The sequence below is a fragment of the Onychomys torridus genome, chromosome 12 (assembly GCF_903995425.1).
Source record: "Onychomys torridus chromosome 12, mOncTor1.1, whole genome shotgun sequence".
In the NCBI taxonomy this organism is placed as follows: Eukaryota; Metazoa; Chordata; class Mammalia; order Rodentia; family Cricetidae; genus Onychomys; species Onychomys torridus.
In genome coordinates this window covers 68,658,463-68,672,651 of record NC_050454.1, presented here as the reverse complement: position 1 = coordinate 68,672,651, position 14,189 = coordinate 68,658,463, and the positions used below count along the sequence as shown (strand labels likewise).

Below are 14,189 nucleotides of genomic sequence, written 5' to 3'. Positions count from 1 at the left end.
GCCCATGGTGTGTGGTGCTATCCCTGGGCTGGTGGTCCTGGGTTCTACAAGGGAGCAGGCTGAGCAAGCCAGTAAGCAGCTCCCTCCATGGCCTCTGTATCAGCTCCTGCCTCCAGGTTCCTGCCCTGCATGAGTTTCTGTCCTGACTTATTTTGGTGATACAGCAATGTGGAGTGTTTATTCAGTAAGCTGAATAAACTCTTTCCTCCCCAACTTGCTTTTTGGTCATGGTGTTTCGGCATAGCAATAGAAACCCTGACTAAGACAACCTGTTATAAAGACATGAGATATCTAGCAAGAATTTGAACTATGCCTTGAGTGTTTCGAGACACAAAAATGTACTTACAGGCCAAGTGAAAACAGGGTTTGTCGGGATCCTTCTCAACATGGTGTGTTGAAAGTGGCAAACGAAAGAAAATTAACCCACAGGCTGTGGACTATGAGAAGTGTTCACCCCACCCCGCCCCATTAGTCTTGTTTTATTTAGTTTTTTGATGTAGGGTATCAGTTAAGGCAGCGTGTGTGTCTGCCTTAGCTGAGGCCATAAAGAGCTTGTAACCACTGAGCGTTTTAGCCTTGTAGTCTTGACCCCAGATAGGAAATCTTAGGAAGAGCTGCCACCCCGTCACACCCCCTACCACACCCGTCTCCAGAATCTCCGTCCGGAGCTCTTCTCTGCTAAAACTAAGAGGATTTGTTTTCCTTGCAGAAGTCATGCACAGTGCGAAAGGGCCTGCCTTGGATTGTCACCCCATTGCCTCAAGCATACAGCACCCCAAATGCAAGTGATTCTTTCCTTGCTCCAGGGCAACTTTGTCAAGGCAAGGCCAACTCAGTGCTGGCTTGCATTCTCCTGCCCTTCCTGCGGGTGGGGTGGGGGGGGGGGGTGTTGCGGGGAGTGAGTCCTGATGTCCTTGATAGCCAGCTCTTAAGTCTACTGAGATCTGGCAGCTGCTGATAACGAGAACTTAGTTTTCCTGGCATTTCATTTCCTGTCTTTGCCTGCGTACACCTGTACAGCATCAAGTCCTATGCCTCCATTTCTGTGTATTCTCCTAACTTAGTTCCCAGCTGTTTCTCCCCTTTGGAGGCAAGTTTACTGTGGACACGGTAAAATGATTAAACTTCATTCCATTTGCATCTTTCAAGACCATAAGAGCGGTAGCTGTTCCTGGCACTGTGTACACACGGTCAAATGCTCTTAAACTATTTCACATGTATGTGTGTGTATGTGTGCGTGCATGCATGCGTGTGTGCGTTTACCACATGTGTGCAGGAGCCTATGAGGTCTGAAGAGACTTCATATCCCCTGGAACTGAAGTTATAAGGGTTGTGAGCTGCTATGTGGGTGTTGGGAACTGAACCCTGGTCCTCTGCAAGAGCAGCCAGTGCTCTTCTGAGCCGCCTCTCTGTCCCCTGGTCACATGCTTTTGTGAAATGTGCAAAGTGGCAGGAGCTTGTAGCCACTGGGTTAAGACTGTGTCGTTCCTTTTAGAGTTTCTTTCTGACACACTTCTACAGGGAAGCGTCGGAGTGGCTGAGAGTCTCGAGAAATGCCAGGATGTTCACAGCATACGCAGATGTAGGTCAAGAGGAGCTGTGAGTTAAAAAGAAACTTTCCAAGTCAGCAATAACAAAAACCAAATTTTAGAGCTGGAGAGTTGGCTCAATGGTGAGAGCACTGGCTGTTCTTACGGAGGACCCAAGTTCAGTTCTCTGCACCCATGCCAGCAGCTCCGTCTCCTGTAACTCCAGCTCCAGGGGACCCAACAACCTCTTTCGTACTCTGGGCCCTGCACTCATGTTGCACATACACACAGACACACATATTGTCCAATAAAATATTTGTAAAAAGCAAATTTTGGCCAGTCATGCTAGAGGAAAGACTAAATTTATCTGTACACATATGTATACACATGTGAATGTGTTCACATATGTGGAGATCAACACTTGGCATTTTATGTCACAGTTATACACATTTCAACTAATTGTGAAGTTAAAAGGAACTTTTCTAATTCTTAAATTTTAAAAGCAAATTTTGATAAGTCATGCCACAGAAGGGGCTGAAGTACCTGCCTGTCTCCATAGAGGTGAGGATAACAACATAGTAAAAGAAGCAAGTAAAGTTAATTAGAAAGCCTGGTGGGCAGTCACAATGTTTCCTTATTTTCCTAGATTTTGTGGATCTGCAGCCTTAAAATGGTAGCCTGCTGCTTATCTTCTCATTCTAAATTAATATTTACCATTGTGCCTAGTTTCATGTTCTTTATTGTATATTATTTTATATGAAAAGAGTTCATATATTATACAAACTTTGTCTCTGCAAAACCTGGATCTTCCCACCTCTTCCCAGAAGTCACTGTCTTTCATCCAGTTAGTCCTGAAAGCTTCCCCTCCTGCTAATAGCCTGCTTGCAGGAGGGTTCGCCCCCCCCCCCCCAGCAGGTGGATGGAAGTCTCAGAGAGACCAGGGATACATCTGGGTGTGTCGGGTCCCTGGGTGCTCAAGGTCTCGACTCCATTGCACAGACTCCGAGGCCGTCAGGTCGAGGGACTGTTCCCACGAGTGGACTTGTCTGGTGCCGTCTTTGCTGAGCCGTCACCCCACTTTCTGGAGTTCCTCTCCCGGACTGAGTCGGAATGGGTGGGAACAGGGGTTTGTACTCGGGGTGTATTGGCTAGCAGGAAGTGTGCAGCCATAATCCTTGCTCTTGGGAGGTTGGTTGCGAGGGAAACCGGGTCACAGGTCACAGAGTATGGCTTATCTGTTGGCATCCTGGATGGCAGGAACGAGCTCCTGCAGGACATTCCACCACAGCTGCTCCAGCTCCGGGCCAGGTGTGTTTGGTTTTGCTCTGTGGCAAAGAGTGCCAGGTTTCCCAGCGTTCCCGGCAGGATACCTGTGTGAATATTCAAACTGGAGGACTAGTAGTGGTGAGACACTTGGGGACTGGGTTCTAGATAGTCTCCGATGTTAGCTTGTCCTGCTTCCGCTACTTCCTGTTGTTCACTTCCTCCCAATTTCCTGCCTAAGAACTTCATCTCAGACATAGGAAAGACAAGGCCACACAGACTGTGGCCAATTCCTACAATGGTACCAGATCAAATCTTTTTAATATCCTACTTACACACATATGCACGTATGCACTTGGCTTAACGGCTCTGCTCCTCTGAGCAAAGCCTGGCTGAGCTTGCCGCCGATCACATGACCAATAAGTGATGGTGTGGGCTCCCTCACTCTTGCCTGATTTCAAAGCCTACTGCAGCTCACTCTAACTTCTGCCACGGCTCATTCTCCCGTAACCAGCACTGTTCTGAAGCCCAGTAGCCCTCTGCTCCCTGCTGTTAGTATACTGTGAGTCTCTGCAGCTGTGCGTAGCTGTGCCTACCTGTGCCCGACTTTCTGCTTCTCTGCTTCTGCTGATGTGGATGTACCAGCTTACCCCTCTTCCTGTTTCCCCTAGCCCCCTGTTCCCATGCCTACAGTCTAAGTTCTGAGTTCAATCTCTTTCTGGGCTTCCGCTCCCCGAGAACTTCGGGGGCCCCCTCCCTCATTTCCATCTCCCATTGCTTGGGACCACATTGTTGGTCTTTGTGGGGTGATACCTCCATAACAGGTCCACTGACTTCTGTGTGTGTTTGCAGCTGAGTGCCCTCTGTGGATATAAATGGAGCCTCGTGTTGGATTTGAACCCAAAGTAGGACCCTGATAATCACTGAATGAAGGTTTGGTGTTGCCAGGCACCCTCTCTTTCAGGATCAGGCTCAGAAGCTTTGGCATAAATGCTAATGACTTCTGCGTTTGAACTTTTTAAAAATAATTTATTTCAATTTTATGTGCATTGGTGTATTGCCTGCATGCATGTCTGTGTGAGTGTGTCAGATCCCCAGGAAATGGAGTTACAGATAGTTGTGGGCTACGAGGTGGGTGCTGGGAATTGAACCTGGGTCCTCTGGAAGAGCAGCCAGTGCTCTTAACTGCTGAGTGGTCCCTTCAGTCCCGCAGTTTGAACTTCTTTTTTTTTTTCTCTTTAGCTGAGGATCAAACCCAGAGCCTTGCGCTTGCTAGGCAAGTGCACTACCACTGAGCTAAATCCCCAACAGTATGAACTTCTTTAAGGAAGGATTTATCTTCGCTCACAGTTTCAGAGCATTTCGGTCCATCACAGCAGGGACAGCCCAGCAGCCGGGGGTGGGTCTTTGAAGGTTTCACCTGGCCTGGTTCCTTTCTTGCTTTCATCCCCCTCCCACCCACCCCCTGAGTTACTTCTGTGGGCTAGATCCCATCTCCTAAAGGTTCCACGGCCTATTGAATTAGCACCACTAACTGGTGGCCAAGATTCAAAACATGAGCTTGTGGTGGGACAGTTCAGAGTCCAATGAAATCTGCAGGAAAGAGTAAATTCTCCCCGGTGGTCTCCAGGACCAGGCGGTTCTCTTCCTGGAAGCTCCCAGTGGGAACTGGTAAAGACGGACCTGAGGTTTGGTTTGCTTGGCCTCTAAGAATAGGACGTGTGTAATGAAATCTCTTGGGTTCTCTTAGTTCAGAGAACCTCAGATTGATCTGTTTTCTAGAAAGATTGAGATCATATCCTGTGAGTGTGTGTGTGTGTGTGTGTGTGTGTGTGTGTGTGTGTAAAATAAAACTTACTCTGGGATCCTGGAAGGTTCCTGGAAGAGCTTGGCAGTTGAGCAAATTAGAGCTGTTCCGGACACTCATGGCTCAGTAGAGTGGCGGTTACTGTAAGTCACAGAGAAGAGCGGGGAGGCATCAGACTGACGTGTGTGAGTCACTGCAGCTGCTATCAGCAGACCTGGAGTTGCGTGGCAAATGGTCCCATTCACTCAGTCCTGTGCTGTGAGATTGCTCCACTGAGTCTCACACAAACCTATGATGGAAAGCAGTGGCTGCAGGTCTATGCTTTTGGACTGTCCAGAATCTTGCTGTGTGTGTGTGTGTGTGTGTGTGTGTGTGTGTGTGTGTGTGTGTGGTTGTTCCAGCCCCTCTTGCACAGCACACAGTCATCTTACTTAGTTATGTCAGCTCCGTCTTCCATGGGGTGACTTTACACTGCATGTCTTCACAGGCCCCAACACACACAAAAATTACTTCCAGTCACCACCCGGCACAGCTCATAGAGGTCCGATTCTTCAATAATTCTTTTTTAAATTATTGTATGTGTATGAGTGTTTTGCCTGCATGTATGTCTGTGAACCATGTGCATGCCTGGTGCCTTCTGAGCTAAGGAGATGGTGTCAGATCCATGGTTGTGAGCTGCCAAAGTGGGTGCTGGATATCGAACCAGGGTACTTTGCAAAAGCATGCAGTGCCCTTAATTGCTAAACCACCTCTCCAGCCCTCTTCAACAATTTTTCATCAACCCCATAAAACCAAAAGACTTTCACCTTCTCTCCTGTATTGGCTTAAAATGACTACCCATGCTGTCTTTGCAGACTTTCACTAAAATACCCGTGCTAATGTTTCCCATGCTGTGACCATTGCGACTCCCATTGTTTTAAGAATATATATTTGATACTAACCTGGCCAGGGCGATACCTGGGCGTGGTTTTCCAGGGCAAGCTTTACCCACTGCACTCAGGATGTGCTGACCCTGTGATTTTCCCCCATGGGGGAAACCCGACTGCATGCTTTATGGTAGTGGGGGATCACATTTGCACTCTTCCCCAACAAGTGTTAAGAAATTGAAAAAGTATTTGAATCTTTTCCCCCAAATGTGTACTTTGATGTGATTATGCTACGGTGTTTGGAAGGGATGCACCTGGATCTGTTGTGGAATATTTGTTTAACCAGGCAAAGATGTGTTACATTTTTTTTTCATGCTGCATTTGTTAACTGTGTAAAGATGTGTTGCATTTGCGTTAAATAAAATTAAGCTGGGTTCAGAGAGGCGGGGTTAGCAACTGGGTGACAGGAAGTAGCAGGGTGGAGCTTAGCGTGGGTTTTATTAGTTGGGGCGGTGGGAGGGGCGTGGCTTCTGGGGTCACCGGCAAAGACAAAAGTTAGCTGGTAGTTACTCTAACTCTCAAAGCTCACAGGTTTTAACCCCGCCTTTGAATCTTGAGTTTTAGTAGCACTATAAAGATTTAGTTAGAACTACCTTTAGCAGCAGCAACAGAGCCATTGTGTGGGGGAACAGAACTTCCCCAGGCTACTTACGGCCTCAGCGGCCTGGCCGTTGTAGCTTAAAACGAAGCCGCAGTAACTAAGACAAAAGGACATGAGCCCCTCGAGAGTCTTGTTTCCGCGCCTTGCACCCTTGTGGCCCTAGAGTCTTTCTCCTGTGCGCGTGTGTGTGTGCGTGTGTAGGGGTGTGTGAGCATACACATGTGCGTATCTGTGGTGTGTGTACATGTGGGTGTGTGTTGGACAGTTCTTGGGCTTGAGTGTGCCACCGTGTGAAGAACAGCAGAGTTGCCAGGAATGGACGGCTTCTTCCGCTTTGATTGCATGTAGCTTTCGGAAGTGGCTGTCGCTGCTTGTGTTGTAAAAGCGCTGCATGAATTGTGTCTAACTCACTTCCTGCTGCAACCCCTTGGGAGTTGCCAGTCGGTGTTTCTGGAGCGGGTTGCTACACCAAGGGGGATGTAATCCAGGCCACAAGTGAAAAGACTTGCTGTTTGGATACGCCCCTGAGGCCTTCCTGGGACAGGGAGCGTTTCCCATAGGCCTTTGGAGCTATTGAGACCCTTCTGGAGGCTTCATTCATCCCATGTGGTACCCATGTGGATGCCCAGCATGGCAGGAGTCAGCCTGGGAGCCCCCAGTTCAGAGATGAGCAAAGCGTGTCCCTCAACAGTGGGTACTGTGAGGCCTGTCTGGGCCTCTGTCCCCAAGTCTCCATTGGTTCCACACTGCTGTAACATGTCACCACAAACTCAGTGGTTTAAGACAAAAATGGCAGGAATCCCCAAAGAGTCGGCACAGCTGTGGCTTTTGGGGAGGCTCCAGGGGAAGAGAGAGATACATTTTTTTGCTTTTTCCAGCTTCTAGAGGTGCCTTTTCCAAATCATGCGTGCTTAAGTCAGTAGCTTTCTTTGGTTACTTGGTGCGTGCTCCCCCACCCCACCCCCCCCCCCCCCCCCCGATCTCCTGCCCTTCTTTCACATATAGGGAAACTTGTGCCCCACTGCCAAAGCCCATTGGTCAAAGGTGGGTCCCAACCTATGTCCTGACAGCAGGTGGTGGAATCTTCATTTAAGACGTAGGGCCTGACGGGAGGAAGTTAGGTCCTTGGGGGCATGCTGTTGAAGGCTCCGATGAACTCCAGCGTGTCTTCTCTGTCTCCTCAGCCAGGAACTTGTGCCATGAGGTTCTGTGTCCACCGATCTAAAGAAACAGGGCTGAGCAGCCTCGGATCACAGTCTTGAGCCATTGTGAACTCTACCTCCTGTAGGCAGGTTGGTTTGGGTTTCTTGCACAGGACAGCAAGCTGGCTAACGCACTTCCATGTTGGAGGTTAGACCAATGACAACTGTGGGGGTCGCAGGCTGACTGGCAGCAAAGGGCGGCTGCTCTGAGCACTTCTTCCTTGGGTGTTTCACTTCCACCCACGGCTGTTCCTTCTGCTTCCAATTAGCAGCCCTGGCTGGTCACTGCACCACCTTCTCCATCTCAGCTCTGAAGGTCATGACCTGGCAAGGACATGCATCCCGGTCTGGCATGGGTCCTTTCCTTGTCAACTTACTAAAGAGGGAAGCTCTGGGAGTGTAGCTCAGTGGTGGAGCATTTGCCTACTATGCTCTGGGTTCTCCAGCCTTGAAAGCGGGACAGTGAGAGAGAAATTAAAAAAAAAAAAAAAACACGAGAAAATCTCAACGGGTGTAGAAGGATTAGAACTCCCTTCTGGCCTAGAGTACTAGAGCGAGGGAAGGCGGGAAGGATTTGCTACTCTTCTTAATGAATCCTTATGCATTCATCAGGGACACGGTTTCAGCTTTCTGCCCTCAAGAAGGCAGCAGGGAGGCAAACACCGGGGCAGAACTGGCCAGTCGTGAGGTGTGGCAGTGAGAAAGTTTACTGAATAGCAGCTTGCTTCCTTTTTTGTTTGTTTGTTTGTTCATTTTTTTGTATTTTGAGACAGAGTTTCTCTGTGTAGCCTTGACTATCCTGGAACTCACTCTGTAGACCAGGCTGGCCTCAAACTCAGAGATCCGCTTGCCTCTGCCTCCTGAGTGCTGGGATTACAGATGTGCAGGCTGGAATAGCCACTTTCTTTATTGAATCCTTTTAGGCCCTCCACTGCTAAGTCCTGGGTGCATAGTCCTCTTGTATGGGCTCATGCTAGAACTGAGGCTTCTGGGAAAAGTTGAAGGGAGTAGCCCTGATACCCTCCTGGATAAGTTTGGTCCACACCTATGGAAATCATCTGGACTCTGATCCCCAGTGATAAAAGCAAATCAGTGCTGTACCCCATTCCCTTACTTAGTTAATTGGAAAGCAGTTTGGAACAATGAACACTCTATGTGGCTGTTTGTGTCATGTACATGCACAGGACCACCCTTTACTCAGTTTCATTTTTGTGTTTTCAGTAGGAAACAACTCTCATGTTTTAGTTTGCATGATATTATTGAGCAGTGGTTTAGGAGATCCGTCTCTGTTTCATCCTTTTATCCAATATGTGCACGCTGCACACACTACTCACTGTCGGTAGCTATTTGGGTTATCAAACTGATTGTTTTGGTTCGGGTCATACAGTGGGGTGTCAGGGAACCCTCAGATAGTGACCTAACATTACATCACCATGCTATGCCAGTCACCTCACTTCCTCTTCCCTTTAGGCATTACATCATCTCCCATCACCAGCAGGGTGGGTACAGTCCAACAGGATATTTTGAGAGAAAAGACTATACTAGAACAGTCTAGTATATTGTTATAATTGTGCTATTTTGCCATAGTTATTGTTCTTAATCTCCACTCTGCCTAATGTCTACTATACAAGCATGTTAAATGTGTATTTTTATCTGTACAAATATATATACATATAGGTTGACAGTATATTTATATAGCTTGGTGACATCCAAGGTTTTAGGCATCCACTGGGGGTTTGGGAGGTATCCTCCACAGATAAAGGAGAGCTGCTGTTTTGTTTATGTTGTATGTATGTACATGTTTCTGTGGGTGTACATGCAGGCGGTTGTGGAGGTCAGAGGTTAACTTTGGGTGTAACGCTTCAGGAATGGCATCCATTTTGTTTTTTGAGATAGTCATTTTTTTTTTGTTGTTGTTGTTGTTTGATTTTTTTTGTTTTTTGTTTTTCGAGACAGGGTTTCTCTGTGTAGTTTTGGTGCCTGTCCTGGATCTCGCCCTGTAGACCAGGCTGGCCTCGAATTCACAGAGATCTGCCTGCCTCGAGATAGTCATTTTTAGAAAAGGATTTATTTATTTCACATATGTTTGTATGCCCTCATGAATGTATGTGTACCTCATGGGCTGGGTTTATGTATGTTTGTATGTCCTTAAGAATGTATGTATAACACACAGGCTGGAGATATATATATATTTACTTATGTGCCCTCTTGAATGTATGTGTACCTCACAGGCTGGGTTGGGATTGTGAGTGGATGCTCCTTGTCCAGGCTCTGGACAAGATCTTAGAGCAGGTAGCCTCACATTAGCAACAGCACTGGCTAGCTCCCTTTGGACTTATATTGACACTGCAGAGGTATGTGGTGTGAGTCACAGGACCCTGAAGAGTTCTGTCCCTTGGAAGGGATGAAGCATGGCACTAAATGAGCTACTTGTCTGGCTGTAGTTAAGGATCCGTTTCACAACCCATCATGGTCATGAATGGCCTGGGAATTGTGTTAGGGACCACCACAGTGCCCTGGCCAGGAGGCGGAGTTGGGGTTGAAGAGACAGCTCCTAAATGAGGAGGTCAAGCTGGTGACTGAGGACGTGGGGCCATGCTCAGGAGAGTCTCCCGGGCTGGGCCAGACAGAGACAGTGAGTTCAGGCCCTAAGAATATCTCAGATCCAGAAGGGGTTTTAAGGAGGAAGGAACCTGCTGGGCAGATCTGGAATCCTTTTCAGAGAGGAGAGGGGAGCCCTCCCCACCCCCACCCTCAAAGTATCCTGCTTCCAGGACAACCGATGAAGGTGTCCAGACCCTACCTGGGGAAGGTGGGGGTCATGGCTCGGGAAGGCCCGGTGTACTCTCCAGAACACAGTGTGGACCGCCTGCTGTGCCCTGTGAAGTACCAGTGAGGTTTGCTCAGAACTAATGGCTACCCAGTAGAGGCTGGAGATTGCACTTCTAGGAGTCACGTCTGTGGGCTAGCCCACACGCCCAGGTCTAGCCTGCAGCCAGTGTGTAGCCTGCAGCAGCCTCCCACCTCCCCCCCCCGGGGGGGGGGGAGGACAACCACCTGGATGGTGGAAGAGTGCTGCTGTGTGGTTGACGTGAGAAGACACGTCCGTCTGTCTGTCGGGGGTGAAAGTCCTGCAGACAGAGACGTGTGGTTAGCACGCTATAACCACACAGTATCAAAGGTTACTTAACTAAGTGTGAAAGCAACAGTGACTTCTGCCAACACCAGGGAGCCTGGGGATCCTTCCTCGAAGCTTTCTGATGACAGCCGTAACCGTCCAAAGCACACCAGTTCCTCTGAGGCTGAAATCGCATTCTTCCTCCCGTGCCCCAGGCCTCTCCAGGTGCCAGGAAATCAAGAGCCTCATCCATGAATCTTGGTATGTTCCGGGTCACGTAGAAGAGCAAGGAGAGGGCCGGAGACATGGCTCATTGGTTAGGCGCACTGGCTGCTCTTCCAGAGGACCCAGGTTCAATTTCCAGCACCTACATGGCAGCTCACAACTGTCTGTAACTCCAGTTCCAGGGGATCTGACACCCTCATACCAATGCATTAATAACAACAACAACAACAACAACAACAACAACAATAATAACAAATCATTAAAAAGAGCAAGGAGAGGCTCTTGAACCCTTTCTGAAAGGACAGAGTCTGAGCATATGCGCTGTCTTATTTTGGAACAAGTGTACCTATGCTTATCAGAATTCTCCACAGCCAGTGCTGACACAGGTGTCCCTGGAAAGGTCTCTGCCTCCAGGATCTCCCAACCAAGTAAGAAACATAGACAGAGGGGCTGGAAAGATGGCTCAGAGGTTAAGAGCACTGGCTGCTGTTCCAGAGGTCCTGAGTTCAATTCCCAGCAACCACATGGTGGCTCACAGCCATCTGTAATGAGATTCAGTGCCCTCTTCTGGCATGCAGGCAGAACACTGTGTATATAAAAAATAAATCTTAAAAAAATAAAATAAGGGGCTGGGGATTTAGCTCAGTGGTAGAGTGCTTGCCTAGCAAGCACAAGACCCTGGGTTTGATCCTCTGAAAAAAATAAATAATAAAATAGAAGGGCGGACAGCTTTAAAAAAAAAGGAGAAGAAACATAAACAGGAACAGAGTGATGCCAGGCTGGGATGCAGAGGGGGAACAGGGCGGAAAGAGTACTCGGGAGGGTGGGGCTGGACAGGGAGAGGATGGGGAGGCGGGACCAATGTGTGGGCGTGGCTCCTGCAGTCAGCAGTGACTTCAGAGAGTGCTAATAAAGCCGCAGCCGGGAAAGCCAAACTAAGGATGATTAACCACTGAGTGGGCGTGTGGAAGCAGAGAAAGGTGTGGTAACAAAGTGTGGTGGTGAGCCAAGGAAGTGGTAGAGAAAAAAAGAAGTGGAGGAGACCTGAGCATCCTTGCAGGCAGAAGGAAGAGATGGTCGAAGGAGGGAATAAAGATTTTGAGCCTCTCTCCATGTGTCTCGCTGTGGTGGTTAGTTTAGAAGTCCCCATGGTATCCCCACGTTAAGGCCTTGGATCTGAGGCTGGCGCTGTTTGGAGGTGGTGTCCTTTGGGCCACGGCCAGGGAAGGTCTTTAGGACGCTGAGCTGTGCTCAAAGAAGGAACTGTATTGCTCCTGCCTTCCTTCCTTCTCTTCTCCTTCCCAACTTTGATTTTTCTTTACTAGGGTTTTTAAAAGGTGGTTTAATTGCCCTTTTTAAGGTTATTCCAGCCTGGGGCTCTGCCCAGGAAAGGGTCTTGCTCCTCCCTCTTCTCCCCTGCCCGGTCTCCTTGCTTCTTGCTTCATGCTCGAGATGTGACCGCTGGCCCCTGTGTACTCTTGGCATAAGAGCTGTTTTTGTTGGAATACATTATCACAGCCACAGAAATGAGGCTAAGAGTTTATATTGATAGTTTATCTGTGAGGTTTAAAAATAACAGCAAGGGAGCTGGAGAGATGGCTCAGCGGTTAAGAGCACCAACTATTCTCCCAGAGGACTGGGGTTCAATTCCCAGCCCCCACATGGCAGCTCACAATTTTCTGTAACTCCAGTTTCAGGGAACCCAGCACCCCATGACAAAACACCAATAACATTTAAAAAAATTAAAAAACAAAAACAACAGGAACAACCTTGTTCCTGCAGCTTCTCAGAACAAGTTGGAGCTCAGCTCAAACCTTCAAAAGAAAAATTACCACAGGCAGGGAGAGGGAGGGTTGGCTCAGTGTCCAAGTATTTAGTTAACACATGCACCAGGGTCTGGGTTCTAGTCCAGTGTCACAGAAAGGTAACTAGAGAAACTGTGGTCGGCCATGCAATAGAGAGTACTCAGCCATAAAAGGACCAAGCGCTGATAGGGAGCATGAATGGACCAGAAAGCCTGAAGACGCTAGCCCCGGAGGGGTGGCCCCCTGTCCCTTAGTGTCCTTTCTATTGCGGTGATGAAGTTCCCCGCAATAAAGGCAGCTGTAAGGAAGAGGGTTGACTCGGCTCCGACTCTAGGTTACAGTCCATCCTTACAGTGGAGTCAAGGGGGAACCTACAGCAACCATTCACACCCACCATGAGGGGCAGGAAGAGGATGGATGCAGGCGTGCCTCCAGCCAGATTGCATTCTCCTCTTTATACGGTTCAGGACCCAACCCAGGAACATCGTCACCCCAATTTAGGCTGGGTCTTCCCGTGGCAATTATTTAAAATAGAAATTCATTTTATTCTATGCATGAGTGTTTTATCTGTGTGTATACATGCGCATCTCACATCAAGTACCATGCTTGGTGCCCTTGATGCTCAGGAGAGCGTGTGAGGTTCCAGAGAGTTCCCGATGGCTGTGAGCCACCATGTAGGTGCTCGGAACTGAACCTGGATATTTTGTGAGAACAGCATGTGCTCCAACTTGCCGAGCCAGCCCCTTCCCCCATTAATTGGTGTAATCAAGACAATCCCTCCAAGACATGCACACAGGCTAACCTTGCCTGGACAGTCCCTCATTAGGACTGACTTCCCAGGTGACTCTGGACTGTGGTGTCCAGTGGAACTATCATACCCATTTATATGCCCAGAATAGGTCAATTCACAGAGGCAGAGCTCAGACTGGTGCTTCCCAGAGGCTAGAGGGAGATGGAGGAGGGGGGGGGGGGGGGGGGGGGATGGGGCGGGGAACACCAGCTTCACAGGTGTGAAGGTTCTATTTGAGATGGTGACTGTTTTCAGGTTAGGATTCTCAGCCTTTCCATCAGGAGATGGCCATTGCTGGGCTATTGGCACCATGCCCTAACCACCTAGGATAGACAGCTCAGCCTGAACTCCACCTCCTGAGTGATTCTGACAGCCTGAGAGTCTGAAAGATCACGTTCTCTAAGCCCTTGGTGCCAAACATTTCTCTGTTAGTTCACAGCATCTTGGATCCTCCCTGAGTCTTTCTGGAAGAAGAAAATGAGAACACAGATGGGGTTCTAGGCTTAGACAGATAGCTCATTGAAGGGCTACAAAGAGCAGTGTGGAGAGATGGCCCAGTGGTTAAGGGGAATGGCTGCTCTTCCAGAGGACCTGGCTTCAGTTCTCAGCACCCACAAGGCAGCTCACAGCCATCTGTAACTCTAGTGCCAGAGGATCTGATGCCCTCTTCTGGATTCCAAGGGTACCAGGCCAGGCCTGTGCATGGTACACAGACACATGCAGGCAAAACACCCCGATACATAACGTGTAGTAGGCAGAATAGGTGTGTGAGCCAGTCATCAGGAGGGGTCTCTGCAAAGAAATGAGGTCCATGGTACTTCCTTACCCTTCACTCCAAGGACCTGAGGGTATTAGAGGACACCCCGCTTTGCTGAGCGTGGGAGTGGAGTTCCCAGAAGACTGGATCTCAGATATGTCTGTCA

The 14,189-nt window shown here is 48.8% G+C and overlaps 1 pseudogene; it reads left to right on the top strand.

Moving 5' to 3' along the window:
* The first annotated feature begins 5,532 nt into the window (after positions 1–5,532).
* LOC118594350 lies at positions 5,533–5,687 on the top strand (annotated as a pseudogene).
* Positions 5,688–14,189: the final 8,502 nt, after the last annotated feature.